At 33.3% G+C, this 6,000-nt stretch overlaps 1 long non-coding RNA gene across 1 annotated transcript; it reads right to left on the bottom strand.

Moving 5' to 3' along the window:
* Positions 1-503: 503 nt before the first annotated feature.
* On the bottom strand, positions 504-3,786 carry LOC107812112 (uncharacterized). The gene is made up of 5 exons (XR_001654072.1): positions 3,552-3,786; positions 3,319-3,444; positions 2,867-2,961; positions 1,567-1,686; positions 504-813 (listed from the first exon to the last, which is right to left on the bottom strand). It is a non-coding gene; the product is annotated as an uncharacterized LOC107812112 (long non-coding RNA).
* Between the last annotated feature and the right edge of the window lie 2,214 nt (positions 3,787-6,000).

Genomic DNA, 6,000 nt, shown 5'->3' with positions numbered 1-6,000 from the left:
AAGAATAATATACAATCACTGATCAAAAAAATAATGATACATATTTGCTTGGATTATGTGATGATTATAAGCTTTTCTCGAAACATCTTCCTCACTTTAGTACTAACTTGATAATTTAAGTTTGTTTCAATGGTAATATATGCATTTTCTTTCAACAAAAGTTACAAGACTTCATTATTTCTTGTTAGACTTTTTGTAAGCTGTTTATGGTCTTTGTAATATTTACTACACGACTATTTCCCATTTCTCGAGTGTCTCACAGTTTGTTATTGCTTTGAGGGTAATTATTTGAATGTTCAGTTGTTGCCCTGCATAAAAAGAGTACTTATTTCGTTACTAAGTTGCAGTAACATCATCCAAGTAAGACTGCAATATAAATATGCTCTATGTTACGAAATATCGAGCAAAAAATCAAGAGATCCTCTCTACTTTAATACTCAGTGCAGAACATTCAACTTCAAGATTAATAAAACATGGAGAAGGTAACATGAAGAGTTCTCGATCAGCACATCTAATTTAGGGAATATCTTGTCAGAATATTAAAGGTTTACCTTTTATACTTGAATAATATTAATTATCAAGTATTGTACAATATTGAACAAAAAGAAAAGAGCAAGGAATCATGGAGCTATAAGGTACTCGAGCTTTTTGATCCCTTGAAATCCTTTAAACCTTTGGATTCAACTCTCACTTTTAGCATGGAAGCAATATAAGTCTGAACTCCAACCCATTAGACGAGGCACCAATGAAATGATCATTTGAATTTCTAGACCTTAAACATGAAATGGAGCTACTAATAATTTTTTTCACTCGCTGCGAACAAAGTAGAGAGCTATATAAGTGACAGAGATCTAAAAGTATGTTCGAGGAAACTAACATGCAACCCATGATATCTATGATTAGAAAAAAAGCTTACATGCTATTAAATTGATAGGCTAAAAATAGAGATATCAACACCGTCCTCGCTACTGTCAAAATAAGCTCGAAATACCAAGGGAGGAAACATACACCGAGATGAGAATAAAACCATATACAATGCAAATCCAAAAGATATAATAAATAAATTATTGGTTATTTGATGTTAGTGAAATGTTTTGAGAAATAGACTGAAAAATGTGTTTTGCTACGTTCCTATCAAGGCTTATGTACTACTGCTAAACATCATAAGAAACCTACGTATTTTTCCACTTTAAGTATCCAATCTATTGTCTTTGAAACCTTATTTGGATCCTTTTGCACCCACCCCCTCTCCCCTCCCCGCCACTTCATATCTTTCTTTCATTTGTCCTTTCTTTATCCAATTTTTTTTTTTATAGTTAGTCATTATTTAGATTATTACCTTAAGAAGGAAAGGTGAAGAGAGTGATAATTCTTATTGATTGTACTTTCTATCTTTTCAACAATCATACAACGTAACATAATTATCTCAGTTTTCCTTTTTTCAATCTTTGTCTCTTACAAATCACTCTCAAAAAAATATTGTGACATCCAAATGGTTAGGAGGAAGAAGAAGAAGAAGAAGAAGATATAAAAGTTTCACCCAAATCCATATGCTTAAACTCATACCTTGCCAAAACCAAATATCTAATTTGAAGACGAACACTGTGAAATCCAAATGGAATGAAAAATGATAAAGAGTAAAACATTTCACCGGAGTACCCCTAGCGACTCATACTCTCTCAAAACCTGATATAAAAAGTGAAAAAGAAGAAATTTAATACAGAGACACATGAGATAAAACACCAATTGAAGTGCAAAAATTTGGTCCAAATTTGAATAGCATAATGATGAATATATCCAATTCTAATGTGCATAAAACACACATTCCTACACAGTTACGCAACTTAAACTATAAATACAAAAAATAAACAACCAAAAAGAAAATCAGATAAACGCAAAGTCATACCAAAGATGAAATCTAAATTATTGTTTAACATCAAAACATAAACTCATAATTAGGATAACTAAAGAGCAAAAAACTCTGTGTAGAGATCTTAGAAAATATCCATTCACAAATTTGTAATGATTGGCTGGTGTAAACTAACAAAGAAATACAGGAAGCAGCAAAATATATACATACCAACCAATAAGGAAAATAAAAGGTTGTATCAATTAAACCTTACGAGACTCTCATGGGCTCATGGCCCTTTGATCATGTTGAAAAGTGATAAAAAAAGTGAAACTTCTAAATCCATATCAATGAATGCAGCAATGTCAATCCAAAAAATAAATCTTTTGAAGCGCGGATATGAGAACCAAAATCTCAAAAGTCAAGCAGTAGACTTGAACAATAAAGGAACACATTAGAAGCGAATCAAAATAATGAGCAATCAAAACGGATAAATATGGAAGTAATTAAGTTATGAAATAATGAGTTTAAATGGAGGAAGGATCACATGTAGAGGTTACTTATTAAATTGGACACGTATACAGAAGACATATATCAAATTAGTTTTTTTCTTTTAAATAATAAATTAATATATCTAGAAAATAGAACAAAGGCAAAATAATTAAGAAGAAAGATAAATAGATCCTTGAAAGATTTTAAATGATGATAAATAAGCGGAGAATGTATTTCCATTTGAGTAGTACATAATGTATCTTCATTTGGCTCCAAAATTTGTATATACAAACGACATATCAACCAATTTACTGCACTTAAAGTAAAGTTTCAGGTTTTTCAATCATTATTATCAAAATTAAGCTGCTCAGAAAGGTAAAACACTCCAGAAGGCTTATTTCTAATGGGTATCCTAAATAAAACATGATCCTTATACAATCCTACCAAAAAGTATCAACCAATAAATTCAAGAAAAGTAGAAAATACAGAAATATCATTTATTATGAAATTACCCAAATGACAAACCTCAATGGAAGAAGTAGGGATAGAGCCACCATCACTACCACCAGTCTACCTTGTGCTTCCAATGTTAAACTTTGTCACAAATCAACACTATTTGTCTGTCACAAAATCAACACCATTTGTCATTTATCACAAAAATCAAATAAAATAAGATCGGCAAAAGAATTAGCAAAATTAATATGCATTTGTCTACTTTCCATCTAAAAATTCATTTTGATCGAATATAAGTAAGCGCTAACAGATTATGTAAAGAAACATATTAGATGTTCTTTGCGTTGATATAAACATCGGGTGGGAACGATAAAATATGTATCATTAAAATAGCTACTATTACTCGCAAGTTTACGTTAGTATCTAAGTGAAGCAAATTCGGGCAGTAGACACAGTAATTAAATAGAAATAGATCTTGGTGCAAAAATTAACTTACAAGAGAAAGGGGATAAGGAAAACATTACCAAATAATGATAATAGTGGTTGATCTTTTACTGAAAAAAAATACTTCTCTTTTGTCCTTTGTGATTGAAGCACCAAAACAGTGAGGCCAGGTGACGAAAAGCTTGAAACTGTCGTGACAACATCTACTGAAATCACAATCAAAAATTGTTTTTTCAATTAAAAAAAATGAAGAACAATCTGAAAAATACACTTTCAGTTTTTGATATATTTTAAAAAAAGCAAAAATATTTACCAGCCCTTTTTGTCGCTTAAATTACCAACTTGAATGGCATCTATTGGATCTCAATTCAGATCACCACATGTGATGCAATTTTGACATTGGCTAGGGTTGTCCAAATTGCAAAGAAAGGAAAGAGTAATAATTTTTTTCCCATGGAAGAGAGAGTAGCAGCAGAATAAAGGGTTTGTTAGAAACGGTTGGAAACCATTATAAGAGGAAACGTTTGGGTTTCCCAAATAATTTAACCGTTGACTTTTTCAAATATAAAAGGGAAAAAATAGGAGGAAGCACAAAAACAATTGAGAGAAAAGAAAAAGGCAATCCCCGTGCATTGAGGCATGCCACGTAACCGGACTTAAGTTGAATCAAATATATATATATATATATATATATATATATATATATATATATATATATATATATATATATATTACTGTTAAATACTACGTTATGTGTATTGTAGTAGAGGCTTTAGAGTATTCTTATGACTCAGTTTCACTAGTTTTGGGAATTATGTTGGTATTCTATTTGGGAATTAATATGAACTTATCGGTTTTATTTTAGTATCTCAATTTGGTTATTTCTATTAAGCTATTATTAAATATTAGGCTTACCTAATTTTAGAGACTAGATGTCATCACGACATCCTAAGATGAAAAATTGGGGTCGTGACAACAAGCAACCCAATCGACAAGCCACACCAAAAGCCATATAGAGCCCCACACTACGCTATCCGTACACCAAACAAGTAATAATTCAGATATGACGATAACAGTAAGAAGGTTAAATAAGAAGGCTACCAAGCAAGTTAAGCATGCGGGGTAATATTAACATCTTCTTATGAACTATTTTCCATAAAGTAAAAGCAAAACACACAAAATAAGCATAAGGAATTACATCTCATTACTGTACTGTTGTGGCGTGCAACCCGATCCCATACACTACCATTGCGACGCGCAATCCAATCCAATCATATCAATCCATATAGGGATACCCATCATGCCATAATGCTCGAGCTCACTAATCACATATGTGTCAACATCAAGCACGATAGACTGCACAAATATAACTGTGGAAAGATGATTAGGCAATAGGCAATACTTAGAAAGACAAGCACAACTATGGTGCAACAAGCAATACTTAAAAAGACAAGCACAACTATGGTGCAATAAGCAAATCAACATCACGAGGTTCATCTCGCCCATAATGCCATAAGGTCTAAACGAAATTACAATATGCGTGCGAATAATCATGTAATCCTCACAACCCGTCATAGCATAAAAGAGAAACACACAACATAGATCATGGCGAATAACATCCATTCTTCCCGATGATATACATGTAGTAATAATTGCATAAGAGCAAGCAAATCCGATCCGATATAAAATACACATTCTCATTAGGCCAACAAATAGCCCCCAAGCCAAATTCCAATCGTCTCCAAAACAGGTAAATAACCTTCCAAAAGTCCACAACCTATCCATAACACATATCATCAGTAATCCAATTCTTAACATATCTTCACAATTCATAACCAAGAAATAGTCTACCAGCGAGAACGTCCAATTTTTAAATCTCTAGAATAACGAAATCACCATATTCGATCCTAACTCTACTACTCAATTGGCCAACACATCACTCATGCACAATCATCTCGCGGAGGATACCCACAAAAATCTTTTGCTCCATGTAGCAAAACATGAACCTTAGCAGCCCAAAACCAAGTGATTATCATAATACTAGTCAAGCACATGCAAGTCAAAATACAAGGTGCCTTCTGAAATGCACACCCTTCCCAAGCGATACCCAATAGTGCCAATACTTTCTTAAACACCTGAAATCATCCATGCCGTCTACAACTCTTGACCTTCCCTTCGAAACTAAACCACAATCTTGTGCTCGCAACTTTTAACCCCACACGACGAACCACAACTATCATGCTAACTCGAGAAAGGTACGAAAATCTCATAATCAACTCTGAATCAGAAATAGGATGAACACCTCATCAACCGATAACTTCCATTTAACCTAGTACAAGAGGACATCACCACACACAATATACCTTTTATACCTGTAGAAAACATCAACTCCGGGTTGTGGCCATAACCATGGTGAATTCTTTGGAACTCCTTAAAATATAATCAAGTCATCATAACGGATATCATCTAACCCAACCGAGTCACGCAGACTGCCAACCCAAAAGTAACTCAATCTGATATGCTCGCTCTGAAGGAACCTTCTGCGAATCTGAAGTCGTTTCCTGCATCTCTCTAATATTGCTATGTAGAATCATTCTCGATGTAGAAATACCACAGATCCGATCACCATTCACTACCGATCTCAAGCCCTATCTACACACAAATTCAAGAGTCCTTAGATGCCACATATGATCTGGAACTCATCAAAATTTTCTCGTTAGCCTTTCACCTTACTCTGATCACCAATACATAGCCAATACGTA

Source organism: Nicotiana tabacum, chromosome 9 (genome assembly GCF_000715075.1).
Source record: "Nicotiana tabacum cultivar K326 chromosome 9, ASM71507v2, whole genome shotgun sequence".
NCBI lineage: Eukaryota > Viridiplantae > Streptophyta > Magnoliopsida > Solanales > Solanaceae > Nicotiana > Nicotiana tabacum.
The sequence above is the reverse complement of the archived record's forward strand: the minus strand, read 5'-3'. Positions and strand labels throughout refer to the sequence as shown.